The following is a 12,171-nucleotide window of genomic DNA, read 5'->3' as shown; positions in this document are numbered from 1 at the left end:
TACGTTCAGCCTGAATAACTTTTTTTAGTGTTTCCTATAGTACAAGTATACAGGCAATAAGTTATCTCAATGTTTGTTTGCTATGGACAGAATTGTGTAGTCCCAAAATTCATTTGTTAAAGTTCTAACCCCCAATGTGATGGTATTTGGAGGTGGGGTCTTTGGGAAGAATTATATTTAGATGAAGTCATTAATTTTTTTTATGATGGCATTAGTGCTCTTACAATAATAAGAAGAAAGAGAAATTAGTTCTTACACCCCAGGAACCTAGAAGAGATGAGAGCTTCCACTCCAGTGCCAAGTCCACTAGAGCATGTCTCCCACAACACTATGCTGTGTAGGAAAGGAGGACTGCATACATTACAGATGCCCTGTCCAGACACTCCCTGTGTATCAGAAGTTTAGGGTGGGGTAAGAGGAGCTGCTTGATTGCTCCCACCCAACAGATAGATGCTTTCTATAGAACAGAGTTGGGATAAATGTGATCTGCTGATGTTCACCAGCTGCTGAAGTAACTGAGAATAGCTCTTTTGCTCCAGGGATCTGGGGAAATTGGACCTTCCATGCATTTGACAAGCCTGCTAAAACAGTTTTTCACAATTTAGAGTTTTTGGGGCATGGTTGTGGTCCCTAGGTTGAATGCCACCGCCTCCCACTTGTCTTATCAAGTTTCTGTAGACTTTTTAAAAGTGCTTCTCAATTGATTGTAGGCCCTTTAATCAAGCTCCAGAAATTTTGAAATTTTGTTTTTTGCTAATTTTGATCAGTCTAATAGATTCATCCCTGGGAAGAAGTTTACCTGAAATCATAGCACTGCTACCATTCCAAAAGTCTGTAAAAGCTTTGTTATTTTGATGAATGTACTATTAATTGACATAGTAAGTAAAGTGTCATACAGATGAAAACAATTCAAATTATTTCTAAGAACAGGCCCTTAAAATTAGAAAAACATACTTTTTACTCACCAGTAATAAAGCTATATTCAAATTAAATAAATCTCCAACTCTGTAAGTAGAATTTAGCATGTACTAGAAAATAAAGGTAATTATTAAATGGGAAAAAAAGACTTTTGACAAAAATAAATGAGTAGCACAAGAATAACTTTGATATAGATCTTTAACACACACACACACACACACACACACACACACACACACACACACACACAGTTCCATGGTGAAATTAGTTTGGGAAATTCTAGGTTTAAAAAATTCTAGAGATTTTAAAAAAATTATCTTCATATTGAAAGTATTGCAAATTTCCTCTTTGTTTTTTTTCCCATTGACCCCTTCATCCCATCCCTCATCCCCACAATAGCCCCTCCCAGGCCTTCACCACTCTGTTGTCTGTGCCCATAGGCTATGCATATATGCATATAAGTTTCACAGTTAATCACTCCCCACCCACCTACCTCCACCTTCCCTCTGAAATTCCTGAGTCTGTTCCAGGCTTCTCTGTCTCTGGATCTATTTTGTTCATCAGTATATTTTGTTCATTAGATTCCACATATGAGTGAGATCATGTGATGCTTAACTTTCTCTAGCTTATTTTGCTTAGCATAATATACTCCAGGCCCATTCATGATGTTTCAAATGGTAAGAATTCCTTCTTTTTTAATGCCAGGTAGTATTCCATTTTGTAAATGTACCACAGCTTTTTTATCCACTGATCTGCTCATGGACACTTAGGCTGTTTCCAAATCTTAGCTATTGTAAAATGTTCTGCTATGATCATAGGGGTGCATACATTCTTTCTGATTGGCATTTTAAGTTTATTAAGATATATTCCTAGAAGTGGTATCACTCGGTCAAATGGGAGTTCCATTTTTAATTTTTTGAGGAAACTCCATACTGTTTTCCATAATGGCTGCACTAGTCTGCATTCCCACCAGCAATGCACTAGGGTTCCTTTTTCTCCACATCCTCGCCAACACTTGTCATTTGTTGATTTGTTGATGATAGCCATTCTGGCAGATGCGAGGTGATACCTCATTGATCTTTCAATTTACATCTCTTGGATGATTAGTGACTGCATTTTTCCATATATCTCTTGGCTTTCTGTATGTCCAATTTGGAGGACTGTCTATTTAGGTACGTTTCCCATTTTTTAAATAGATTGTTTGTCTTCCTTTTGTTAAGTTATATGAGTTCCTTAAATATTTTAGAAATTAACCCCTTATGGATGTATCACTTAGAGATAAAAAAAAAACTCTTGATTACCTCAGTCTTAATATGATAATGCATAATACTGAATTTCCAAAGATTGATACAGTATGCATCGCATCCCAAATTTTTGTGACCAAATTTGTTTTCATTTGTTTTATTTGTATTTTTGTTTTTTTGTTTGCTTGTTTTTCATTGAACATTTCTCAAGATTTATGTTGTTGAGAATACCCTTTGCAAAACATTGATTTGGTATATTAGCTTTTAAATGAAGAAATTCACCTCTGGAAGCTATGGCATTTTGTATAGAACACGTGATTACTTAACTCTATATATCTAGAGTACATACATATATATGAACACTTGGGGTAGCTCAGGGTGTTGGTAACATGTGAGCTATAGAAAGGATTTATGGAGAAAATTAAAAGTGCCAGTATGGATTTTAGAATGTAAAATACAAAAATACACAGTGATAACTGAGCCCAATCCTCCATTGTTGAATAAAGGGGACTATTGAAATTGTGAGCTAAGATGCAAGCCCAGTCATCCTGAGGACTAACGTAATATCACTATCCCCATATGAAGACCACAGTAGTACTATTTCCTGAACTAATATATGTACTCTGTGATATTTTAAAATTTCAAATTCTCAAAAAAAATTTGAGGATACGAAATAAGTTCCTATTTCTTCCCAATATTTGAGAGTAAATTTTCTTAGATGAAGAATATAGATTTTAAGAATCAAAGAAACAACATAGTTTCAAATCCTTACTCTGCCCTTACCAGTAGTTGTTACCATTGACAAATTGTTTATCTTACTTAAGCCTCAATTTCCTCATCTATAAAGTGGGGGTAATAATTTTAGGATTGCTTGGACATTTAAAGATAGTTTGGGGAATTTCAAATGCTGGGCATAGAGCTAAACTACCATCTATTAGCCCCAGCATTTCAGCCCCTTTTAATGTAGGAAATGATGTGTTTTGTAGCAAAATCTGTTCTAGTCAGTGTAAATATAACACATTTTTAGCAACTAATGTAATGTCTAGAATTTAGTGAGTAATAGTAAGTGTTCATTTAATTGAAGGGCAAGGTAAGAAATACTTGTTTAATGCCAACAGTATATCAAGCATTCTACATAAATTATTTTCTATAGTTGAATCATCATAACATTTATGTTAGCCCTATATACCTATTTAATAAATGAGAAAATAAAGGTTCAGAAAATTCATTGATCTACTAGTATTCAGTATTCAGCTAGAAGGAAGTGAAGCCAAGATGTAAGTCTATCTGATTCCAAATCTTATGTTCCTTTCAATTTCCCAAGCTGCTATTTAACAAAATTGGGGAATTTCTTAGATCCATATCATACTTTTCTAGCCAGGGTATTATTCATGTTATAATGTGATTTAAAATGCAAAACTCTAATAACATGTTGCCAATACGGCCATGATTTTTTTTTATATTTTTGATAAACATCTATACTAATAAAAGGGTAATATGCTAATTAGACTGGGTCAACCAGCCATCTTCTGGATGTCTGACTTCCTTCTGGACAAAGCCATGGTGGTGGGGGCCCGAGGCAGAGGCAGTTAGGGGTGATATCAGGCTGGCAGGGGAGAACAGTTAGGGGTGAGATCAGGCTGGCAGAGAGTTAGGAGCAAGATCAGGCTGGCAGAGGATTTGGGGTGATCAGGCCGGCAGGGGAGGGCAGTTGGGGGCGACCAGGCTGGCAGGGGAGGGCAGTTGGGGGAATTAGGCAGGCAGGCAGGTGAGTGGTTAGGAGCCAGTGGTCCTGGATTATGAGAGGGGTGTCTGACTGCTGGTTTAGGCAGTCGTCGGACATCCCCTGAGGGGTCCCAGATTGGAGAGGGTACAGGCCGGGCTGAGGGACACCCCCCTCCCCCCATGCACAAATTTCATGCACCAGTCCTCTAGTTTAATATACTTCCAAATGACTGGATGCTCTGGCATGTAGGCTTTCTAAAAATAGGATGAAAAAATATAAATACCTGGAATCCTGAAGATCTATCTTCAACTAAATGAATGCTACTTTAACATAAAATTAGAGTATGAAGGAAAATATGAAAAAGCACACCATATATTTACATTAAAGCATTTATTCTTTTATAAAATGTATTTTATATATATTTTAAAACTTTCTATCCTATATAATAAAAGGGTAATATGCAAATAGACCAAACAGCAGAATAACAGAACAACCAATCAAAGCATAATATGCTAATGATATGCTAAAGCTGCTCAACTGCTCGCTATGATGTGCACTGACCACAAGGGGGCAGCCAGTCGACCTGTCAACCAGTCACTATGACATGCACTGACAACCAGGGGGCAGATGCTCTGACCAGTAGGTTAGCTTTCTGCTTGGGTCTGGCCAATTGGTTCTGAGCGAGACAGGCCAGACATGCCCTAAAGTCCTCCCGAGGTCCCTTCCTGGCCCTATAGTGCACCGGTGGGGTCCCTCAGCCTGGTCTGCACCCTCTTGCAATCCGGGACCTCTTGGGGGATGTTGGAGAGCTGGTTTCAGCCTGATCCCGCAGGCCACTACCCTTAGAAGGGCACCAGATGCAGGATTTGTGGCTGGTGAGTGCTGCTCTGGCCGCATGACCCTCTCCCGATTGGGACTGATTGGGTGTGAGCCTGCAGCAGGCGCAGTGTGGCCAGGATGAGTGAGAGTAGCAGGTAGGTGCTGCAGGCAGCATTGCACTGTGGGTTTTGGCCCAATCCCTGCAGGCCACCCAGACAGACCCCACCCATGCATGAATTCGTGCACCGGGCCTCTAGTTGGAATATAAAAGAATAAGGTTTTTAAAGAGCAGCTGCACTAGAAGCAGTTTATATCATAAAATGCAAGTTGTGAAAATTTTGGAACATCTTTCAGTGAAGCTGGAGAAAATGAAATATGTCACAAATAAATTGAAAATATCACAAATAAAGAAAGATTTTATAAGTTCAGCCTGTGTGTAGGAAGCCATAATGAGGTTCCCTCTTTTTAATGAACTGGATAAGAAATTAAACTCAATAGCTGAAGTTTAATACATTCTCTCAGATAAAACAAATCAAGATAAAGGACAGTATGGGTTGGAAGTGGCTAAAACGAAAGGCTTTCAGGTTCTAAAACAGTGTTAGAAGAAGCAGAACTGGAAATAGCTCAACATACCACAAATGGAAAAGTTGAATGTATACATACTATTTCCATATTACCATTTATTGAAAGCTTTCCATAAAACCTGATATATCTCATTGATGTAATTCATTTAGCATTCCAAACATTTGCAAAAATGCATTTGTAGTGGGCAATGATAATGGTTTAAAAGTTATTGGGGTTAAGGTAATCTATTCTACATACTTGATTCAGAACAGCTTTAATTTATCAGTACAAGTGCAACCCTGAAGGGGCAAAAAAAAGTGCTTTGGAAGCATTAACTAATGTAAATTGCATATATAACCCAAGTAGTAATGTATTTTACTTTATTGTTTTTAATAGGTATATCATATAAACTAAGAATATTCCAAAGCTATGAATTATAAAGGTTTTCTTACAACATGCACAAGGAATGACAGTCATTCCATTTTTTTTATTTCAAGATACGTGAACTAAATGATAAATATAAAATACAACAAGTATGTACTGAACCAGTGTTATGTTCAATACACTTGTTCACAATTAAAATGCACAACAGCCAATCTTTTGCGAAAGCTTGCTTTACGAACTGTAGGTGACCAGTTGCTAAACTTCATGATAATTCCTATGTAAATTTTACTCTTAAGCTTTATTCAATAAAGTATGGTTAATTAAAAAAAACTTTCTGGACTCTCAAATTAAAAATTAAAAATTCATATTTGTTTTCTATGGATATAAAGCATGTGTTTAATTATTAATTAAGTAACTTGGTAGCTAAGTTCTAACAATTGAGAGACTCACTGATATGATAACTTTTCTTTCCACAATCTCTGACAGGCACCATGTTATGTTTTCTCTGTCAAATATGAAATACAATGAGAAAAAATAAGATATTTTATAGTCAATTGATAACCTGTACATATTCCAGTTTGGTTCCTTTTCCTGATTGTGATAGATTATTACATTTGAAAATACAGGGGAAATATGACAAGTCTCTTTCCAAGTCAGTACTTGGAATATACCTGCATTTCATTTTGTGATGTTTCAAAAATATATTTTTTGCTATTTTAAAAATAAAATCAGCAAATTTGAGGTAACAGATGTCAGAAATTATCCATTACAAGCAAATTATTTACCCAAACATCATCTTAAAGGCACAGTATTCAGAAATAATTATGGCTTTCTATATTACTCATTACAGCCCCTAGAAATTTCTTTGAGGCCTAAGAACTAAAGTTATTTCCAATCCCTCCTCTTTCCCCTCTCAGCATTGAATCATACAGTGAGAGACCTGCTTCTAGCTGCATGGAAGATGAACACACAGAAAATTCTGTTGACTTACTGTATTATTCTTATATCAACTGGAAATTTTTCACTGATAATTGTTGAACAATCTCAAAACACAATGTTATTAAAACCAATGTACACCAGAATTACATTAGTTTTCGCTCAAAATTTAGAAAGATTTTTTTTGTTTCACCATTTCCAATGTGTAATAGTAATGCAGTTGACTTTACATGATCATTAATACAACTTGAATTTACTGATATTGGGGTTCTACTGATTCAAAATTAATAGTCTGTAGTTTAGGCATAATAGTTTAGAGGCAATAGTCCAGAACTGTGTGGAAGAAACTGCAAGTCCTCAACTCTGAGAGTTATGTTCTGTTTTATAATGTTATATATAGGTTCCATCTCCAAGCCAGTTTTGATTGATTGACCATCTGGAGTGCCATACTGAAAAATAACTTCTTGTGTTACTGCTCATCAGGAAAGGCTATCATAATTAATTTGCATTTGATAAGGATGCATGAAGGGTTAGCAAATTTTACTTTGCTGATGATTTGCCACCCCTGCAATAGTAAACATGTTCCCACTTCAAGGTTTCTTGTTGGAGAAACAGGGGAACCATTAGGGAAACAAGGGAACAATTAAGAGGGGAAGGCAAAGAGAAGTAAGAAAGTCAACAATTTAAAAACAAAAATACTTTATTTCCCATAACCCCCTCCAAATTTAACAATGCTTCTTTCCAATTACTTCAGCTGAATAGTTTTACCATACTTAAAAAAAAAATCTTTAAAAAATAAACTACTTAGGAAAAACAAAACTATGTTTTATTATCGACTAGAAAAATGGCTTAGTAGTTAAATTTTGTATTTTTTCAACCAGTTTATATATATATATATATATATATATATATATATATATATATATATGAAAAACCTCTTTATAAGATGTACTTTCATTTATGTGCAGTATTGCCAATATTAATAAACTAATCTTGTGCTGCTTAAAAATTATAAGTGTGTAATAGACTTCTGTGAACTATGAGCCTGCTGGATTATTTCTACAGGAAGCAGAGCTTGCTTAGTAGTGGAAAACTTGTCTGCCTAAGGTGAAAATTCACACTAGAGATTATCCAAATTGATTGGCCACAACTTAGTGAACATATGTTCTCCTGCAAAGCTGCTTTCTCCTTCCCTAACATATCCAAAGGAGCATAAAAATAGATGGCAGGAGGAGGGATATACAACAGATTTTATTACCGCTGGACAGACAGTAGCAACTGTCACATGAAGCTAGTTTTGCCAAGCAGAAAAAAATACGTGTGTGTGGGGGGTTTTCTTTGACTACAGATGATAATTTTAAAAAATTTAAAAAACAACAACCACTTTCTCTGTTTTAGATATCCTATAAAATAAAAGCCTAATATGCTAAGTGTCTGGTCGTCTGGTTGGCCGTTCAACCAATCAAAGCATAATATGCTAATGACATGCTAAGGCCACTCAACCGCTTGCTATTACATGCACTGACCACCAGGGGGGCAGATGCTCTGACTGGTAGGTTAGTTTGCTGCTGGGGTCTGGCCAATTGGGACTGAGCAAGATGGGCCAGACATGCCCTGGATCCCTCCCGCAGTCCCTCACCAGATGGCCAACCTACTGCATCCCTCCCTAGCCCTAATCATGCACCATTGGGGTCCCTCAGCCTGGCCTGTGCAGTCTTGCAATCCAGGACCCCTTGGGGATGTGGGAGAGCCTGTTTCAGACCGATCCTGCAGGCCAGGCTGAGGGACCCCACTAGTGCACAAATTTGTGCACTGGGCCCCTAGAATTTATATAAAGTTCAAATACACACCTTTCTATTCTGCATATTATTGCTAGTTCTAGCCAGCAGAATAAGGCAAGAAAAATAAAATGATACAGATTGATAAAAGAAATAAGTAAAATTGTAATTATTTTTAGTTAATTGCTTACATAAAAGCTACATAAAAGCTATTAAAGAGTCTAGAGATAAAATACAAGAGTTAAGAAGGTTTAGCAAGATTTCTTGGTTTTAAATCAATTTTTAAAATCAACTGTTTTATAAATCCTGCAAAAATCATTAGAAAAATGAAAATTTTAAAAGATAAAATTTACAGTAACATCAAAATATCAAGTATCTAGGAATAAATGCCCTAAAGGCTATGTAAGAATTTTCATTGATAAAATTAGAAAATGTTATTTAGAAGCATTAAGATAAATGTAGATAAATTCGTGATATACCATATAGATTGGAATGCAAATGATACCAAAATTAAACTCTAGGCATAATGTCAATACCAATTTCAATAAAAATCCCAAGAAAGACAAAAATAGGTACAAAGAACAAGTTCAACAAACAGAAAACAGTACCAATTATGGTATATATTAATCCAAATATTGAAATAATCACTTAACATCAATGGTCTAAAAACACCAGTGAAATAAAAGAGATTGCTAGTCAGTAAAAAAAAAAAAAAAATAAGACCTAACTATATTATGTCTATAAGAAACCCATCTTATATAATAAAAGGGTAATATGCAAATTGACCCTATGGGCAGAACAACTAGGAATGACTTGTCACTATGATGTACACTGGCCACCAGGGGGCAGATGCTCAATGCAGGAGCTGCTGCTTGGTGGTCAGTGCGCTTCCACAGGGGGAGTGCTGCTCAGCCAGAAGCTGGCTCATGGCTGGCCAGTGCAGTGGTGGTGGTGGGAGCCTCTCCCACCTCCATGGCATCTCTAAGGGTGTCTGACTAATAGTTTAGGCCCATCCCCCAAGGGCTCCGGGGCTGCCAGAGGGATGTCTGACTGACAACTTAGGCCTGATCCCCTGGGGAGTGGGCCTAAGCTGGCAGGTGGACATCCCCTGCAGGGTCCCGGACTGTGAGAGGGTGCAGGCTGGGCTGAGGGAACCCGCCCCCCGAGTGCATAAATTTTTGTGCACTGGGACTCTAGTTTTGAATATAAACACACATATAGATTAAAATTAAGTAGATGGGGAAACATACCATGCTAATACTAATCAACAGAAAACAGAAGTAGCTATATTTATTTCAGGAAGAACAGACTTCAGAGCAAGGAAAATTATAGGTGGTGGAGGCATTACATAATGATAAAGAGGTCAATTCATCTAGAAGACATAAATAATCGTTAACATATATGCACTTATAAAAAGAGTATCAAAATATAAGAAGCAAACACTGATAGAACTACAGGAAAAATAAATGAATCTACTATTACATTTGGAGAATTCAACACCTCCCATTCAGAAATGGACAGATCCAGAAGGCAGAAAATCAGTAAGGATGTAGTTAAACGCAATAGCACTATGAATCAACTGGATCTAATTGATATATATAGAGACTATTTTATTTAACAATAGCAGAATACACGTTCTTCTCAGACTCAATGGAACATTCACCAAGAAATTAGAACACATTCTGGGCCATAAAACACACATTAATAAAATTTTTAAAATATGTAAATCATATAATGTTTCCTCTCAGAACACAATGGTGAGACACTCCACTTTTTCCCCCACTAAGGTCAGGAAAAAGGCAAGAATGTCTCCTCTCACCTCTCTTTTCAGTATCATACTGAAATTCCCAGCTCACACAATAGAACAAGAAGAGAAAATATAAAGTATACAAATTGAGATAGGAAATATAATACTGTTTTTGTCTTATATTATATGACTGTTTATGTAGAAAATTCTAAAGAATTGACAAAAAAATCTTAAAGAAATTAGCAATTATAGCAAGGTTGCAGAATACAAAGGTAATATACAAAAGTCAACCACTTTCTCCTGTGGTATGAATATTTGTGCGTACCCCGAACTCACATTTTTGAATTATAACCCCTAAGAAAATAGTATTAGGAGGTGGGGCCTTTTGGGGGAGATTAGGTCATAAGGACAGAGTCCTAATGAATGGGATTAGTGCCTTAAAAATGAGGGTCCAGAGAGCTTGCTTGTCCCTTCTGCCATGCAAGGGTACAATGAGAAGAATGCAACTCAGAAGAGGACCTTCACTCTGATCTCAGACTTCCAATAAGCAAAACTATAAGAAATGAATCCCTGCTATTTGTAAGCCATAACATCTGTTATATTTTGTTATAGCAGCTCTAACAAGCTAAGAATATTTCCTAAATGCCAGCAATAACAAGTGGGATTGAAATAAAAAATGCAATGCCGTTTACATCATCACCAAAATACTGAAGTACTTATGTGTAAATCTAGCAAAATATGTACAAGCACTATATGAGGGAAATAACAAAACTCCCTTTTCCTCTCTCTAAAATCAATAAAAACATATTTTTAAAAAAGAAAAAACAAATGGAGACAGTTCATGTTCATAGATAGGAAGTCTAAATGTTATCAAGACATCAGTTCTTCCCAATTTGATCCATACATTAAATGCAATCCCAACCAAACTCTCAGCAAGTTATTTTGTGGATATCAACAAACTGATTCTTAACTTTATATGGAGGGGCAAAAGGTCCAGAACAATCGACACAATATTGAAAGAGAAGAACAAGTTGAAAGTCTGACACACCTGACGTCAAGATTTACTATAATGCTACCATATTCAAGACTGTGTAGAATTAAAGAGAGAATACACAGTTATAGGAATAGAATAAAGAGCCCAGAAATAAAACCACATAAATATAGTGAGCTGACCTTTGACAAAGGCGTAATGAATGGTGCTAAAAATCTAGACATCCACATGTAAAAAATATAAATCTGGGCACAGACCTTAAATTTTCACAAAAATGAACTCAAAATGAATTATGTACCTAAATGTGCAACCTAAAATTATGAAACTCCTAGAAAATAAATTTATTTGACCTTGGTTTTTTCAGTGACTTTTTAGATATAACAATAGAGGAATGATCCATGAAAGAAATAAGTAATAAGGTGGACTTCATTAAAATTTAAAATGTATGTATTGCAAAGGACAATGTCAAGAGAATGAAAAGGCAATGCATAGACTGGGGGAAATGTTTGCAAAGACATATCTGATAAAGAATTGTTACCAAAAATAATAAAATATTTAAAACTCAATAAGAAAATAAATAGCCTGATTAAATAACGGGCCAAAGGCCTTAACAACACATCAATAAAGAGGTTATATAGGTGGCAAATAACCACAGAAAAAATGTTCCACATCATATGTCATAAAGGAAATGCAAATTAAAACAATGATGAGATGCCTCTACACACCTATCAGAATTGCTACAATGCCAGAAAACTGACAACACTAAATGCTCATGAACATTAGGAGCAACAGGAACTAACCTTCATTACTGTTGGGAATTTAAAATAGTACACATTTTGGAAGCGGTTTTGTAGTTTCTTACAAAACTAAATATATTCTTACCATATGATCTAGCAATCATGTTCCTTGGTATTTAACCAAAAGAAGTGCACACACAGAGAGATATTTATAGCAACTTTATTCATAATTGCCAAGACTTGGAAGCAACCTAGATGTCCTTTACTAAGTTAATGGATAAATAAAATGTGTTATGTCCAGACAATGGAATATTATTCAGCACTAAG

This window comes from Eptesicus fuscus, chromosome 1 (genome assembly GCF_027574615.1).
Source record: "Eptesicus fuscus isolate TK198812 chromosome 1, DD_ASM_mEF_20220401, whole genome shotgun sequence".
NCBI classification, from domain to species: Eukaryota; Metazoa; Chordata; class Mammalia; order Chiroptera; family Vespertilionidae; genus Eptesicus; species Eptesicus fuscus.
This window is presented reverse-complemented; position numbering follows the sequence as displayed.